At 43.1% G+C, this 18,685-nt stretch overlaps 1 protein-coding gene and 1 non-coding gene across 10 annotated transcripts in view; both read right to left on the minus strand.

Annotated features, from left to right (window-relative positions):
• TTC7B (tetratricopeptide repeat domain 7B) overlaps nt 1-18,685 on the minus strand; it is a 251,052-nt gene that overhangs the window by 187,200 nt on the left and 45,167 nt on the right. The window lies entirely within an intron of this gene.
• LOC123862770 (small nucleolar RNA SNORA11) lies at nt 999-1,128 on the minus strand. The gene has a single exon (XR_006795439.1). It is a non-coding gene; the product is annotated as a small nucleolar RNA SNORA11 (small nucleolar RNA).

Raw genomic sequence — 18,685 nt, forward strand, 5'->3', positions numbered from 1 at the left:
ATGACTTGCCTTTTCATTCTCTGAACAGTGTCTTTCACAGAATGAGAGTTTTTGTTTTTTTGGTTTTTTTTTTTTAAGCATTTTTTTTTTAAAGATTTTATTTATTTATTTGAGAGAGAGAGAATGAGAGACAGAGAGCACGAGAGGGAAGAGGGTCAGAGGGAGAAGCAGACCCCCTGCTGAGCAGGGAGCCGGATGCGGGACTCGATCCCGGGACTCCAGGATCACGACCTGAGCCGAAGGCAGTCGCTTAACCAACTGAGCCACCCAGGCGCCCGAGTTTTTGGTTTTAATACAGTCTACACTATCAATTTTTTCTTTCATGGACAATGATCTTGGTGTGGTATATAAAACCCCACTACCAAACCCAAGGTCACCTAGATTTTCTTCTGTGTTATCTTCTAGAAATTGTACAATTTTGCATTTTACACTTAAGGCTACAATCCATTCTGAGTTAACATTTGTGAAAGGTCTGTTTGTGTCTAGATTTTTGTCTTTTGGATGTAGATGTCCAGTTGTGCCCAGCACGATTTGTTGGAGAAACTATCTTTTGAATTGCCTTTGCACCTTTGTCAAAAATCAGTTGACTATAGTTGAATAGGTATATTCCTGGCCTCTCTGTTCTGTTCCATTCATTTCTTTGTCTATTCTTTCCCCAATATTATGCTGTCCTGATTACTGTACACTTTTTTATTTATTTATTTTTAAAGATTTTATTTATTTATTTGACAGAGAGAGAGACAGCGAGAGAGGGAACACAAGCAGGGAGTGGGAGAGGGAGAAGCAGGCTTCCCGCGGAGCAGGGAGTCCGATGCGGGGCTCGATCCCAGGATCCTGGGATCATGACCTGAGCGGAAGGCAGACGTTTAACGACTGAGCCATCCAGGCGCCCCCACCATTTTATTTTAAATAGCTCTATTGAGGGATAATTTATATGCCATACAATTCACTAGTTTAAGTATAATTCAACAACCTCGATTTTTTTTTAATTTTGTGAAACATGTAGGGTATTTGTACATAGGAAGGTCACAAGTTTTGTGCCCCTTGTCACAATGAACCCAGATTCCTTTTGGGTGTGTTGTAAACAGAGGGGCCATTTCTTCAGGCCCCCTGCTCTGAGCACACCCCTCACAACTTTTAATAAACCCAGAGCTGTGTAACCATCAACACAGTGCAGTTGGAGAACATTCCCATCATCCCCAAATGACCCTTTCTGCCCCAAAGAAGTCAATCCCTATTCCCACTCCCTGCTTCAGACAACCACTAATTTGCTTTCTATTTCCATAGATTTACCTTCTCTGGACATTTCATAAACACAGAATCATAGAATACGTGGCCTTTTGTGTCTAGCTTCTTTCACTTAGCACAATGTTTTCAATGTGCATCCAAATTGTAGCAGTACTCCATTTCTTTGTATTCCGGTATGGATAGCCTGCATTTTATCTCCCCATTTGCCACTAATGGACGTTTGGATTGTTGCCACTTTTTGGCTACTATGAATAATGCTGCCATGAACATTCATTCATAGTTTTTTTGTGTGGATATATGTTTTTAATTCTCTTTTAATGGGTATATACTTAGAAGTGGAATTACTGGGTCAGATAATACATTTATTTTTAACTATTTAAGAAATACCAAGCTGTTTTCCAAAGTGGCAATACCATCTTACTATTCCCATCAACAAATTACAGTGCCGGGGCGGGGGAGGGGGGGTTCCGTTTCTCCACATGCTGCCCAATACTCATTGCTGCCTGTTTTATCATAGCCATCCTAATGGGTGTGAAGTGCTTATCTCATGGTTTTGATGGGCGTTTCCATAATGACTAATGATACTGACTATCCTTTCATGTGCTTATTGTTATCCATGTATCTTTTTTGGTGAAATGTCTATTAAAATCTTTTATCCATTTTTATTGGGTTGCTTGTTTTCTTATTACTGAGTTTTGAGAGTTCTTTATGTATTGTGAATACAAGTTTTCTATCAGATATGTGATTTGCTAATATTTTCTTTCAGCTATGAAGTTTTGTCATTCTCTTAACAGGTCTTTTGAAGATTAGAAATCTTGAATTTTGATGAAATCAAATTTATCAATATTTTCTCCTCTAAATTGTGCTTTGGGCTTCATATCTAAGAAATCTTTGCCCAGCCTGAGGCTACAAAGGTTTTTTTTCCTTATATGTTCTTGTAAAACTTTTATAGGGTTAGGTTTTACATCTAGGTCTATGATCCATTTGAAAATCATCTTTGTACATGTTACAAGGTAGAGACTGACATTTACTTCTGTACAGATAGAGAGCCAAGTATGCTGGTACCACTTATCAAAGATTTGCCTTTGCACTTTTTGAAAAATCAGATGGGCACAATCTTTCCTGGACTCTCTGTGCTGTGCCAATGAGCCATTTGTCTATATTTATGCCAGTATCACCTTGTCTTGACTCCCATACCTTTATAAATCTTGAAAGTAGTGTTAGTGTTCCAATTGTGTTCTCTTTTATCAGTTTTCTTGGTTAATCTTAGTCTTTTTCATTTCCATATAAAATCTGCTTGTCAATATATCTATTTTTAAGTTGGCTGGGATTTTGACTGAGATTATGTTGAATTTATAGATCAATTTGGGGAGAACTGGCATCTTAACCATATGAGTTTTCTGACCCATGATCACAACATGTCTCTTCATTTATGTAGGTCTTTAACATCTCTTGACAATGATTTGTAGTTTTCAGTGTATATGCCTTGCAAACCTTTTCTCAGATTTACCCTTAAGTATTTCATATTTACTGTGTTATAAATGGTATTGTTCTAATTTCAATTTCCTTTTGTTCATTGCTATAGATTTTGGGGGTGCCTGCGTGGCTCAGTAGGTTAAGTGTCCGACTCTTGATTTCAGCTCAGCTCATGATTTTGGGGCCATGGGATCGAGCCCCATGCTGGGCTCCTCGCTCAGCGGGGAGTCTGCTGGAGATTCTCTCTCCCTCTCCTTTTGCCCCTCCCCCCCAAAATAAATAAAAAATCCTTAAAAAATACAATAGATTACTGAATACTGACCGATCTTGAATTCTGTAACCTTGCTGAATTTACCTATTAGTTCTACCACCGTTTTTGTGGGTTCCCTCAGAATTTCTACACAGACAATCATGCTGTTTGCAAATACAGGCAGTTTTGCTTCATCCTTTCTAATCCGGATGCCTTTTATTTCTATGTATTGCCTTATGCCTCATTATACAAGAACCTCCAGCACACTGTTGAATGTAGTGGTGAGGGCAGACATCCTTATCTCATTCCTGTTTAGGGAGAAAGCACTCAGTCTTTCACCATTAGGTTTGATGTTAACTATGAGTGTTTCACAGATGCCCTTTATCAGGTCAAGGAAAAGCTCTTCTACACCAATTTGGCTATAAGTTTATATCAAGAATGGATGCTGGATTTTCTCAAATCCTTTTTCTTTGTCCACTGAGATAATTGTATAGCTTTTTCTCTTTTAGTTTTTTAACCTGGTGAATTACATTGACTGACTTTCAAATAGTAAAACAAACTTCCTTTCCTGAGATAAACCCCACTGACCATGATGTGTTATTCTTTTTTATATTGTCAGATTTGATTTGTTAAATTTTTGCTTAAAATGTTTTTCATCTATGTGATGAACAAATAGTTCATCAACTATTTGTCTGTAGTTTTCCTATAACAGTTTTGGTATTTGTGTAAATGCTGACTTCATAAAATGACTTGAGAAATATTCCCTCCTCTTCAATTTTCAGGAGGAGTTGGTGGGGAATTGTTATTTTGTTCTTATATTTTTGGTAGAATTTACCAGGAAAGCCATCTGGACCTAGAGTTTTCTTTGTGGGAAGCTCTTTAACTATAAATTCAACGTCTTTGATATAGGGTTGTTCAGATTATCTCTTTCTTCTTAACTGCGCTTTGATAGTTTATATCTTTCAAGTATTTTATCCATTTCTTCTGAGTTGTCAAATTTACTGACATAGTGTTTTTTATAATATTCCCTGATCCCTTTAATATCTATAGAATCTCTAAGGATGGCCCCTGTCTCATCCTGATTTAGGCGACTTGTGTTCTCTCTTTTTATCCTGAACAGTCTGGCTAATGGTTTATCAGTTTTATTGAAACTCTCAATAAAGATGTTTTTATTTCATTGATTTTGATTTTACCAATTTTTCTCTGTTGGTTTCCTGTTTTCTATTTCATTTATTTCTGCTCTAATTTGCATTATTTCCTTTCTTCTGCATACACTGGATTTGATTTACTCTTCCTTTTCTAATTTCTTAAGGTGGATGTTAAAGTATAAATCTAAGACCTTTTTTCTTTCCTAATGTAGGCATTTAGTCATAAATTCCTCCCTAAGTACTGCTTTAGCAATATCCTACAAATATTGATTGATTGTCATTTTTATTTTCATTCAGTTCACAATATTAATTTAACTTTTGATTTCTCCTCTAGAAATGTATTATTACTTATGATTTTATTTCTCTTTCATTCATGACCCCAAATAGCCAAAGGAATTTTGAAAAAGAAAACCAAAGCTGGAGGCATCACAATTCCAGACTTCACGCTCTATTACAAAGCTGTCATCATCAAGACAGTATGGTACTGGCACAAAAACAGACACACAGATCAACAGAACAGAACACGGAACCCAGAAATGGACTCTCAACTCGATGGTCAACTAAGCTTCAACAAAGCAGGAAAAGAATATCCAATGGAAAAAAGACAGTCTCTTCAACAAATGGTGTTGGGAAAATCGGACAGCCACATGCAGAAGAATGAAACTAGACCACTTTCTTATACCACACACAAAAATAAACTCAAAGTGGATGAAAGACCTAAATGTAAATCCAGGATGAAAGACCTAAAACAGGAATCCATCAAAATCCTAGAAGAGAACACAGGCAGCAATCTCTTTGACCTCAGCCTCAGCAACTTCTTGCTAGACACGTCTCCAAAGGCCAAAGAAACAAAAGCAAAAATGAACTATTGGGACTTCATCAAGATAAAAAGCTTTTGCACAGCAAAGGAAACAGTCAACAAAACTAAAAGGCAACCTATGGAATGGGAGAAGATATTTGCAAATGTCTTATCAGATAAAGGGCTAGTATCCAAGATCTATAAAGAACTCATCAAACTCAACACCCAAAAAAACAAAAAAAAATCAAGGGGCACCTGGTTGGCTCCGTCAGTTAAGCGACTGCCTTCAGATCAGATCATGATCTCAGGGTCCTGGGATCGAGCCCCATGTCAGGCTCCCTGCTAAGTGGGGAGTCTGCTTCTCCTTCTCCCACTTGTGCTCCCTCTCTCTCAAATAAATAAATAAAATCTTTTTTAAAAAATCCAGTCAAGAAATGGGCAGAAGACATGAACAGACATTGCTCCAAAGAAGACACAAATGGCCAATAGACACGTAAAAAAATGCTCAACATCATTCGGCATCAGGGAAATACAAATCAAAACCACAATGAGATACCACTTCACACTAGTCAAAATGGCTAAAATTAACAAGTCAGGAAACAAAAGATGTTGGTGAGGATGGGGAGAAAGGGGAAGCCTCCTATACCGTAGGTGGGAATGCAAGCTGGTAAAGCCACTCTGGAAAACAGTATGGAGGTTCCTCAAAAAGTTAAACATAGAGCTACCCTACGACTCAGAAACTGGACTACTGGGTATTTACCCCAAAGATACAGATGTAGTGAAAAGAAGGGGCATATGGCAGCAATGTCCACAATAGCCAAAATACGGAAAGAGCGCAGATGTCCATCAACAGATATATGGATAAATATGTATGTATGCACACCGCATCTTCTTTATTCTCTCTCTCTCTCTCTCTCTCTCTCTCTCTCACACACACACACACACACACACACACACACACACACACACACAGGAATATTACTCAGCCATCAAAAAGAATGAAATTTTGGTATTTGCAATGATGTGGATGGAGCTAGACAGTACTATGCTAAGCGAAATAAGTCAGTCAAGGAAAGACAATTATCATTTGACCTCACTCATGCGTGGAATTTAAGAAACAAAACAGATGAACATAAGGGAAGGGAAGGAGAAATAAAATAAGACAAAAAAGAGAGAGGGAGGCAAACCATAAGAGACTCTTAACTATAGGGAACAAACCGAGGGTTGCTGGAGGGGAGGTGGGTAGGGGGAGGGGGTAATTGGGTGATGAGCATTAAGGAGGGCACCTGATGTAATGAGCACTGGGTATTGTATGCAACTGATGATCACTGAATTCTACCTCTGAAACTCATAATACAATATATGTTAATTAAATTGAACTGAAATTAAAAAACTAAAAAAAAAAATATTATTTAGTTGTCAAATACTTGGGGATTTTCCCAAGATCTTTCTATCATTGATTCCTAAATTAATTCCATTATGGTCTGTGCAGATAAAGGCTAAGCAGGCTTGGGATGTTCAAACTCTGCACATTCCAAAGTTAAGGACTGGCCCTTGTGCAGCTCTTGGGGAATACCCTCTAAGCCCCTGGAATATCACACCTCATAAAAGTGTCTTTGTATACCTGAGGCCTCAGGCCATACCAGATGGTTATACTTACAATGTGATTTATGGTGAAGTCTGTGGGCCACACTGTATCAGTCTGACCTCTGGAGGTACTAAACACTGAATAATTAGGTTCCATAGGTGCTCCATTTCTACATGACAGAACTCCCAATAAAAACTCAAAACATCAAGGTTGGAGTGAGCTTCCCTGACTGGCAATACTCTGTAAGTGTTGTCCCACAACATTCGGGGGAGAATTAAGTGCTGTCCACATGAGCCAACTCAGGGAAGACCACTGATAGCTTGAGCCTGATCTCTCCTGGACTCCACCCTAAGCACCTTTTCCCTTTACACATTGTAATCTGTAGCCTTTTGTTGTAATCAACAGAAACTGAGTAGAACAGCTTTTCTGAATTCTGAGCTTTCTAGTGAATCACTGACCTGAGGGTTGACACAGGTCGGGGAACATACTCGAACCCTTCCAATTTATAAAACTTGTTTCTGGCCCAGAATATGGTCAATCTTGGTAATGTTCCATTACACTCGAAAAGAATGTGTATTCTGTTGGGTGGAGTGTCATATAAATGTCAATTAGGTCAAACTGGTAGACCGTTTTGTTCCAGGATCTTGTACTTGCTCTATTACGTATGGAAACGGGTACTGACATCTCCGAGCAGAACTGTCAGTGGTCGCTTTAGGGCCTAACTCATCACGGTCCAGAAGTCACATCACATACATACAGTCCAACACCTTTACAACTGCATACTTCTGTTCCTCTCTTTCCAGTCTTTATCCTCTCATTATATACATTTTACTTTCACACAGGTTATAAGTCCCACCCTACAGAGTTATCATTTTCATTGAAACGATCAATGATCTTTTAAAGACATCTAAATAATAAGGAAGAACGCATACAGCCATCAACATAGCTGTGACTTCCAGCGCCCTTCCTTCCTTTGTGTGGATTCATATTTCCTCCCAGCATCATTTTCCTTCTATGTAAAGGGACTCCTTTAACATTTCTCATGGTTGCAGTCCAGCTAATGATGGTTTCGTTCAGCTGCTGTATGTCTGAAAAAGGCTCTTCTTGGCCCTCATTTTTGAGAGACATTTTCACTAGGTATGGAATTCAAAGCTGATGGTTCACTCCCCGCCCACCCGGTATTCTAAAGGTGTTGCCCCCCTATATTCTCACTTGCATGGTTTCTTTTCTTTTTTTTTTTTATTAACATATAATGTATTATTTGTTTCAGGGGTACAGGTCTGTGATTCATCAGTCTTACACAATTCACAGCGCTCACCACAGCACATACCCTCCCCAATGTCCATCACCCAGCCACCCCATCCCTCCCACCCCCCTCCACTCCAGCAACCCTCAGTTTTTTCCTGAGATTAAGAGTTTCTTATGGTTTGTCTCCCTCTCTGGTTTCATCTTGTTTCATATTTCCCTCCCTTCCCCTATGATCCTCTGTCTTATTTCTCAAATTCCTCATATCGGTGAGATCTTATGATACTTGTCTTTCTCTGATTGACTTATTTAGCTTAGCATAATACCCTCTAGTTCCATCCACGTCATTGCAAATGGCAGATTTCTCCTTTTTTGATGGCTGCATAATATTCCACTATATATATATACACACACCACATCTTCTTTATCCATTCATCTGTTGATGGACATCTAGGCTCTTTCCATAGTTTGGCTATTGTGGGCATTGCTGCTATAAACATTGGGGTGCAGGTGCCTCTTCGGATCCCTACATTTGTATCTTTGGGGTAAATACCCAGTAGTGTAATTGCTGGGTCGTAGGGCAGCTCTATTTTCAACTTTTTGAGGAACCTTCATACTGTTTCCCAGAGTGGCTGCACCAGCTTGCATTCCCACCAACAGTGTAGGAGGGTTCCCCTTTCTCCGCATCTTCGCCAACATCTGTTGTTTCCTGACTTGTTAATTTTGGCCATTCTGACTGGTGTGAGGTGGTATCTCATTGAGGTTTTGATTTGGATTTCCCTGATGCCCAGTGATGTTGAGCACTTTCTCATGTGTCTGTTGGCCATTTGGATGTCTTCTGCCCATTTCTTGATTGGATTAGTTGTTCTTTGGGTGTTGAGTTTGATAAGTTCTTTATAGATTTTGGACACTAGCCCTTTATCTGATATGTCATTACTTGCACAGTTTCTGACAATAAATCTACGACCATTATGTTTGTCCCTCGGCATGTAATGTGTCTTTCTTTCTGGCTGCTGTTTAGATTTTCTCTTTATCACTGGTTGTGAGCAGTTTGGCTTATGAAGTGTTTTGGTTCAGTTTTCTTCATGTTTCTTGTGCTTGGGCTTCATTGAGCTTTCTGGATCTGAGGATTTATAGTTTTCATAAAATTTGAAAAATGTTCAGCCATTATTTCTTCAAAAATTTTTTATCTACCCCCCTCATTTGGGGACCCCAATTACATGCATATTAGGCCATTTAAAGTTACCCACAGCTCACTTATGCTCTCTCCACTTTTTTTTTTTTTTAAGATTTTTAAAAAAATTTATTTACTTGACAGAGAGAGACACAGCGAGAGTGGCAACACAAGCAGGGGGTAGTGGGAGAAGGAGAAGCAGGCTTCCCACGGAGCAGGGAGCCCGATGCAGGGCTCGATCCCAGGACCCTGGGACCATGACCTGAGCCGAAGGCAGACGCTTAATGACTGAGCCACCAGGCACCTTGCTCTCTCCACTTTTTAAAAAGAATATTTTTCTCTCTGTTTCATTATGGATGGTTTCTATTACTATGCCTTCAAGTTCACCAATTTCTTCAATGTCTAATCTGCCATTAACCACAGCCAGTGTATTCTGCATCTCAAACACTGAAGTTTTCAATTCTAGAAACTTGACTTATGTCTATTTTTATCTTGCAAGTCTCTACTCAATTTTTAAATGGAAGGAATACAGTTCTAATACCTGTTTTAATGCCCCTCCAGTCCTAGATGCTCAATATTCAATCCCTTCCCATTTAGAGCTAATTTTGTTTATGCAGTTGCAAAAAAATCACTAAGCAGCCTCTCTCCAGTGTGAACTCTGTTACAACCTCTTGAAATTTTCTTTGGAGGCGAATACAAGATAAACTGAATGAGTTCAATGGGAGTATTAGTTGAGTTTATTTATATAAAGCACTCAACAAGAGTTTGCTATTATTATTGTTATCATTACTATCACAACAAATTGTCTTATACTCAAAAACAAACAAAACAAAACAAAACTGAACAAATTCACCACTTGGCAGACCAGCTCTAAAACTACTCAGAAGCATGCACTTGCCTGGAGCTTCCTAAATGTGCTTTAAGTGTTCACTTGTGAAAATTTAAACCACCAGAAAACAACAAAAAGAGATAAATTATTTCATAATCTGCCTTCTGCTTGCATGAGAAATAACCAAATAATGTGCAGGTTTATCAGGAATTTAATATAGAGAAAAAAGAATTCTCCAGAGTGTGTCAAAGGGCCAGGAAAATAAAATGGGTCTCTTCTTTGGCACTGGGTAACACTGCAGTCTGGCCCCTGACTGCTAACGCTCCTGAAGATGACCAAGGCCCACAGGGACCTGCCAGGCCCACTAAATCAAAGAAAAGCCAAATCTAGTTCAACACAGTTTGTCTACCATCTGTATTTGGAGGTCTGAAATATTTGAAATCCAGTCATCTAGGCTGCAATCCATTACATGAATAGTTGGTAAGAACACTCAAACTAGTTATACAACTTAATCCTCTGCTGTGAGGAGAGACTGGTGTTTTCTCTGGGCCTGTGTTCTTATTAGGGAGATATGTGGACACCAAGGACAAATGGGTCCCCGGCAAGGAGTCCATTCTTAGGTAGGGGGCCCTTTATGGCAAACATTATTCCTTTCCTTCTCCCAAATGCTATGACATCCTCTCCATCTGTCACCAGGCACATCCCAGAGCAGTAGTAGAGTCTTGACTTACCACAGTGAATTCGTGGCTAGGCAGCTCAGTTCCAGAATAATCAGTTCTCTGTCAGAAGCTACTTACAGGACCTCTCGACTAGACTATAAATTTTCCAGCATCTGGGATCAGATCAACACTGTCTGAGAAGCGAGTCCTGAGGTCATGGCCCAAACTGGCCCCCCTTAAAATGTCAGATGACACCTTGTCACTTTGGAAAGCAATCATCAGTAATGTTTTGAGTTACTTTCTTTTTTCCAGAGAAATGCATGACCAAGAAAGTGAAAAACAGACTTGACAAATAGCTGGTCTGACAGCAATGCCTAACGCACATCTTGATAAGCTCGGAACCTCCAAAATCAAAGGTGCCTGCAAAGACTGGAAATCAAGCGCTCGCTGCCCGATCATTGCGGCCAACTTCAAAGCAGGGATGCAAACTGTGGCGGACCGTGTGCTCTGACTGACAGAATGCTGGGTCGCCACTGGACACAAACCCTATCTCCCTGCCCCAGGAGGGAATTCCCACAGGTAGACTCACTTCTGAAAGGCCCTGCCTAGGAAGGGTTTAACACATTTAAATAAATTCAGGATAAGAAAAGCATGTGCATCACACTTGACTGCTTTGGAAGCTCTTCCGTGGACACTGGCCTATTTGGTTCTGTTTAATAGGCACCATCCTCCTTCCAATCTTGTGGAAAAAGAACGTCTCCGAAAAGTGAAGTGACAGGCCGAAGGTGTTTCCAGGGGCCAGAAGGATGTGGTAAGAGGGCCCAGGAGTGGGGGCATGTAACCTGCCCCAGGCAGTATCCTAAGGGAAGAAACAAACACCGAGGGCTCAACATGGCTGGAGGTCTGGCTGAGGAAGTGGAAAGCTGTACATCTTACCACCAAAAACTCCGGAAGGGTAATCACCCTCCAATTCTTTCAGGACTGTTCAAATTTGAGAAGCCTCAGCGAGGAGCCTGATCTGGGTATGTTAAGACTGAAGAGTTTCGACAATGATAAAGGTTCATGAATCAAGGCCTCCTCTGCACCCAGCGCTCTGCCTGGGTTTGACAAGCCCCATTTATAATCCCCACCGCCACCCTACCAGGAAGGTGTTAACAGCGCCTTACAGATAAGACTGAACTTTGGGCTCCAGAGCTAGTAAATGATAGAGCCATGTTTCGACCCCTGGGCTATCTGACCACAGAACCCTACTCACAATATCCAGTCTCACTGAACTGCTGACAGCATATTCAGTGTCTGATAAGAGCAAGCACAATAAAAATGAGTTTCAAATTGTAAAGGCACAGAAGTCAAGGTCCGGGGCCCAGAGGCAGGGATCTCTCCCACCCAGCACTGCACCACCCTCGCAGGTCTGAGGGTCACTGGCCCTTCCGCTCCTTGTCTGCATCAGGAAGGGCTCAACTACTGGGAGACCAGCTTGAGCTGTACAACTCTGCACCACTACCAGCCAAAACAAATATTTTGACTTTTTAAATCGCATTAAAATGAACAAGGAATTAATTTCTTATAAAGTTATGCAATGTGATAGAAGTCCATAAAATATAATTACATGAACTATGTACTACAACATTAGGCATTGTTTCCTCGTTTATCTTAACCGCATCTCTGGCAGCCAGACCCAGGACAGGTACACTCTACTCTGATGCTTTGCTGTAACATGACCCGTAAGGGAGTTTATAACTGGAAGTACCAGAAAAATGTCATTCATAATACCCTGTCTCTGATCACCCAGCCTTGCGGTATGGACTTCAAAGACAGTAAGACAATTTCCAGGGATCTCAATTTCCAAGGCTGAAAAGAAACTCAGGAAAAGAGAGTCAAGATCTTCAAAGCAAAGTCCTGGCAAAGGCAGCCCCAGATTGCTGGTCCTGTGCTCTCACCTCTAGAATGGCCAGGTTCCCACAGGTGTCACACGTACTCAACTCAGAGGAAGAACAGGGTATAGAGAGGAGAAACCAATGGAAACCACCACATGCTGGTGGGAGTGGGCGTGGGCGTGGGGGTGGCTGGCCCAGACTTCCTATGGAGTCCCTGTCAATCCAGTGCCTCTCGGATTTTTAGTGGTCTCTGGCCTGGGAGACTCAGTTGGCCCCTTCTAGGTGCTTTTGGAAATTGCTGTCTTCTTTTCCAGAGTCAGCATCTTCTTCTTAGAAGATGTGCATGGACACACACAGACACACACATGCACGCACGCACATGCCACTCATAAAAGAAGATAGATGCCAGACCCTGAATCAGACATTCACCTGCCAGAGCAGATGACATTTCAAAGCCCCTTCCATAATTCTGTGAGCAAATGAGATGTTAATTCAACCTAAAATGTTCACGGAGTTTGCAATTTGAACTTATGCTCACTAAGTCACTACTTAGTAACAACATAATAGTAATAACAACACATAGTGAATACTAGCTACACACCAGACACTTCTGAGAGTTGGCATAACTGACCTGACCTTCACAAGAATGCTCTGAGAGAGGATTCACCATCATCCCATTTTAGAGATGAGGAGACTGGTCTCAGCACCATTAAGTAACGCAGCCAAGATTATGCAACTGGTAAGTGTCAGAGCTAGGATTCCAACCAGATACTCTTACTTGAGTTTTTGCTCTTAGCTTTTTCATTACATTCTCTCATGTCTCTGATTTACCCATCTCTATAGGTAAAGCAATACTATGTAGAGGCTAAGAACTTGGGCTCTGGAGCCAGACTCCCTGGTTTCCAACCCATAGCTGACTTTGTACGTAAAATGTTATGTGCTTGGAACAGTACCCAACATATAGTAAGCCCCTGAAAAATTAAATTCAGAATTAAATGCAGTTAACATTTTAGGACACACCCTCAAGACCACTATTATCTTTAGGTAATAGCAGGCTGGAAGGTCTCCAAGTGGGAGCATTTTATTAATTTGCTGTATTTTTATACATATTTTAATAACAGCTTTATTGAGATATTACCTAAATACCACAAAATTCACCTGTTTAAAAAATCACAAGTCAGTGGTATTAGCATATTTGCATTGCTGTGGAACTAGCCCCATTAGCTAATTCAAGAACATTCTCATCACCCCAAAGAGAAATCCCATACCCATGAGCAGTTACTCCCCATTCCACCCTCCTCCCAGACCCTGGCAGCCACTAATCCACTTTCTGTCTCTATGGATTGGCCTGTTCTGAATATTTCATGTCAATGGAATCCTACTGTATGAGACCTTTTGTCTCTGCTTCTTTCACTCAGCATGTTTTCAAGGTTCGTACCTCTTATACCAAGTATAGAACTTCATTCCTTTTTTTTAATTGAGGGGAAATTCACACAACATAAAATTAGCCATTTTTAAATATTTAATAGCATTTATTACAGTCACAATATTGTGTAATCTCTATCTAGTTCCAAAAACTCTATTCTTTTTATTGCTGAATAATATTTCACGGTACGGGTATCACACATTTATTCATCCATTCATCAACTGATGGCCATTTGGGTTATTAACACTTTCCAGAAATTATGAAAAACAGTGCCATTAATATTCATGTACTGGTTTTTGTGTAGACATATGTGTTCTTGTTGTTGTTCTTTTGTTTTGTTTTCTTTTTGCTTTTTTAAATTTTTTTATTTTAATTCCAGTGTAATTAACATAGTGTAATATTAGTTTCAGGTGGACAACGCAGTGATTCAACAATTCCTTACATTACTCAATGCTCATCATAAGTGTGGACATATGTTTTTAATTCTCTTGAATATACACCTAGAACAAAACTGATATAGAACATGGGGTATTATTATAATTACATAATTATTATAATTATATAATATTAAAGTATTATATTACTTTCAATCTTTGTTCTAAAAAAAATCACATTACTACCTAACTGCCACACTGCTGGGTAAAATATTAAGAAATGAAAATACAAGGGCTTCTGAGTAGACAGACCTGGACTCAAAAATCCTTGCTTTTCCACTGATCAGCTCGGTGGCTTTGAGAAAGCTGTTCAGTGTTTCGGAGCCTCTCTGTTTCCTCGTCAAGTAAATGGGACTAATAGCACTTGCTCCAATTACTATGAGGCTTAGCCCAGTGCCTGGCACAGTGAAGTAAGTACTTAATAAATGGTAACTACTACTACCAACAAGCACCTTTCCCAGGGGCAATGACAAACCATCTTTTTTGAGAGGTGTTCGAAAAAGAAAAGTACCGAGAAGAAAATAACAATCATCCATATTCCCACCATTCGGAATTAAACACAGTTAACATTTTAGCACACACCCTCAACCTTAACCATTCATGATGCCATGTAAACTCTGGTCTCAGCTCTAGTTTCTTTCCTAAGAAAAGCAGACTGACTCATAGTCCTAGGAGATCCCTATAGTGCAAAGTGTAGGCCCTGGGTGCCCCAACTACAGCAAGGAATGACGGCTGCCAGTGAACAGATGTGCCTGTCCTTTCTTCATTTCCAAAATTCTCACAGAGCACCCCCTGTGTGCAGTGCTCTGGTGAGGGCTGGCCTTTACAGAACAGACCCCGGTCTTCTCCCTGGAGAAGCTCACCTCTAGTGCAATGGAGGAGAAAGACATTTTCAAAACAATGTAAGAAGTGCAGAGACTCAGACAAATCAGGTATCACAGAAGAACTAAGAACAAGCACCTCAGTGGACCTTGGCCTAGGACTCCAGCCCCCAAACTTTCTTTGGTCTCTCTGAGTCTCTGCTTGCTTCCAAAAGGAGAACCAATGAGGAGCCTATTAACACAACCAACATTAAATATGAATATGGGTCAGTGGCAATAAAAGGGCTCTTACTCTTCTTACACCATCTAAATATAAACAGGAAGCTTTGACTAGCAACCTGAGATGAGTGGCTGCACAGCATGTGGCCTCCCACCAATGGCAGCCTGGTTCCATCTAGCTGGGAGGAGGCCTGAGATCACCAGTGGGAAGGCTTATGCTGCACAACGCCCCCACCCCCACCCCCCGCCCTCCCGCCACCATGCCCTGGCCTCAAAGCTCCTCCCACTCTTGCACCCCCACAGCCACTTTTTCTGTGTTTGGCACACTAGCAAAAGCAGGCACTCAGCAAGGACTCCCCCGGCCCCCCCTCTATCACCTTATTCCCTTCACCCTTCCACTTTTCTATGCAACTGCTTTTTTCACGGTACCCAAAGGGATCTAAAGGCAAGAAGGAAAGGAAAGGAAAGGAGAAAGGAAAGAGGAAAGGAAAGAGGAAAGGAAAGAGGAAAGAGGGAAGGGAAGGGAAGAGGGAAGGGAAGGGAAGAGGGAAGGGAAGGGAAGAGGGAAGGGAAGAGGGAAGGGAAGAGGGAAGGGAAGGGAAGGGAAGGGAAGGAACTTCTCCAGGAAAAAAAACTGGATCCCCTATCTTCTCTGCTCACTCTGCAGATGAAGAAATCCAAGCTCAGAGAGGGTTTCTGACCTGCCCAAGGTCACACAGAGGGTACTGGTCCCGGTAGTCAGCGCTGAGCCCTGATCCCACGAGCTAACTACCAGAGCAGGTGAACAGTAGTTGGAGCACGGCCCCCAGCGGACGGGGGGCTTCCTCCGCCGGGGAAACGGCACTGTTGCTGGCTACTCGTCGGTGCCGTGCCTCCGGGATACCCACAGGCTCACTAGCAAGTATCCAGTCGTAAAGGTCAGGCCTAGACACTCACTGCAAGCTTGGTGCATTAATCTACCAAGTAATACGCCAGGGAAATCTTCCTTGGGCTTCTACAGTCCTCACTACCGGGGGTTTTCGGTGCGTGATCAAGGGGAGCCGTGTCAACTCCTGCGAAACCTCAGGAGCAGCCCACAGACCGGCACTGCTTTCCCCTTCCGGGGGATGCCCGCACGGGATGTTTCAGGTACTGAGCGCCGCGGACGCCTGCGGGAGAGCAGCAGAGGCTCCGCGGGGTCTGCACGGGCCGGCGAGGGCAGCAGGAGGCTGCCCGGGGCGGGCGGCGGCGGGCGACCCCCGCGGGGAGCTGGGGCGCTGGGGCTCCGGGGCGGGCTCGGCGCATGCGCGGCCCCGGGCGCCCGGCGAGGACGCGGTTCCCGCGCCCCCTGGCGGCGGCGGCGGGCTCGGCCTTGGACGCCCTGGAGCGGCTGCTGGCCGCGGTCCACGCTCGTGTGGCCCGCCACGGAGCCTTGAGCAGGTGGCCTCGCTCGAGGCCTTCTGTGGAATTCCGGTTCTGGAACGTGCCCACAGTGCCAAAGAACTCTACTGCTTAAATAGGAACCCCGGGTGCTGTCTGTGCTGCTCTGGGAGATGGAAGTTCTCCAAGAGGTCCTGGGAGCCGCTCGGGGCAACCCAAGGCACCCCGGAACCCGGGGACGACACGGCCTCTGAGTCCGGCTCGGGCGGTCTCTGGAGGTCACCTAGGGGTTCCTACCCACACGATCCGCCAGCCGCAGTCTAGGAAGCAAGCCCTTGACAGCAAAGGAGGAAAAAGGGCCAGGGGCTGGCACAGGGGACCCAGCCCTCACGCCTCGTAAATGGGGACCCTGCCCGCTTCTGTCTAACAGGGTTGTTGTGAGGATTAAGGGCGCTAGGCCCACAGTAGGGGCTCACCAGAGCCGAGGCCCCCTCCCTGTCTTGTGAGGCTGCGGTGTACCCTGCGGGGCAGCTGCAGGCCTCTGCCTGGTTGATGCGTCAAGGCCCTGCCCGGGGAGGCCCAGCCCGGGCCCCCCCATAGCTTCGCGCTCGTCTGCACCAGTCCCAGCGTGAGGGAGAGAACAAGAGCCAGCTCTGACAGCCTCCTTCTCCACAAAACAGTCTGTGCTCTGCTCCCGCCCCCAGAAAGCTCTGAGCTTTCCAAATATGGATGCTTTTTTCTTTCCCGAAGCATCAGGAACATTTGGGGGAAGAAAATGAACACCAGACATGGTTTGGAAATGATGGAAGCCAAGTGATGGGTGTTGGTGGAGGGAGCACTGTCTGAGGAGTCAGGAGTCCTGGTTTTTAAAATATTAAACAGGAGTATGAATTAAATGATCTTTTAAAAACCTGGCCAGCTTTGTATGAGTCTAGGCCCCAAGGAGATCCTGGTAGTAAGGACCCAGATCTTAAGAGTGAAAAATACAGCAGCTAGCCCACAATGCAGGGGAGAAAAACGGCATCAAGGATACCCAAAGAGTCACTGGCTTTCAAAGAAAAGGTGCCACGGGAGACGGGCTCTCTAGAGCCCCACAATCTGAAAGATAGTCCACAGACTGGGATGATCTAACCTGAAGCTGAATGTGGTAGGAGTGAGAGACAAGATTATTTTGTTTCATATCAGGCCCAAACCAAAATCTATTTTTATCTAAAATGGAAAGGATTTCAGAATACACTGAAAACACTGCACTTTTGCTTAAGCAAGCAGTGTGTTACTTGGATAGAGTTTATCTTCAACAACGTACCCCGGAGGTTGCCAGCGAAAAATGTTTAAAGACCCATGCCAGGGGCCCCTGAGTGGCTCGGATGGTTAAGCCTCTGCCTTCGGCTTAGGTCATGATCCCAGGGTCCTGGGATCGAGCCCCGCATCGGGCTCCCTGCTCTGCAGGAAGCCTGCTTCTCCCTCCTCCACTCCCCCTGCTTGTGTTCCCTCTCTCGCTGTGTCTCTCTCTGTCATATATAAAAAAAAAAAAAAAGAAAGTAAAAAAAATAATAATAATAAAAAAAAATAAAGACCCATGCCATCCCAAGTAGCCCTGTGTGGCAAGCATTGTCCCTGGTGCAAATATGGAGCCACCAAACAGAAAATTTAGACATGAACAGCCTCAGAGTCCAGCCCGGAGTAGGCACCCACATATCTGCCAGTTTAATGAATTAATTAAACATACAATCTAGTTTGAGAGAGGCAAGTGACAGATTTGAAATAATTAAACAAAAACCGAATGCCAAATTGCATGGTACTAACTATAAATAGAGCGGAAGAGAAGGAGAGACTGCAGTGGACAAGAGAGCTGGAGAGGCTGTCACTGACACGTCACGGCGGGTGGACTCCTCACAGGGAGGAGGAGGAGATCCTGGTTGGAGGGAGAAGACAAGCAGAGGTGGGGAGGGGGCCTGGCAGACATGAGGGCCGGTAGGTGGGCACCGGCAAGCAACCTGGAGCAGAGAACGGGTGGGACAGAGCAGGCCATGGGGTCGCCCTGGCAAGACCAGGGCACAGCCTCCAGAGTCTGAAAAAATGCTCGGCCATGCCTAGACCTGCTTTGATTAGCAGGAGCACTCATCAAGAACC

The sequence above is a fragment of the Mirounga angustirostris genome, unplaced genomic scaffold, assembly GCF_029215605.1.
Source record: "Mirounga angustirostris isolate CCGP_5_RB_7025 unplaced genomic scaffold, mMirAng1.0.hap1 SCAF_9, whole genome shotgun sequence".
Classification (NCBI taxonomy): Eukaryota; Metazoa; Chordata; class Mammalia; order Carnivora; family Phocidae; genus Mirounga; species Mirounga angustirostris.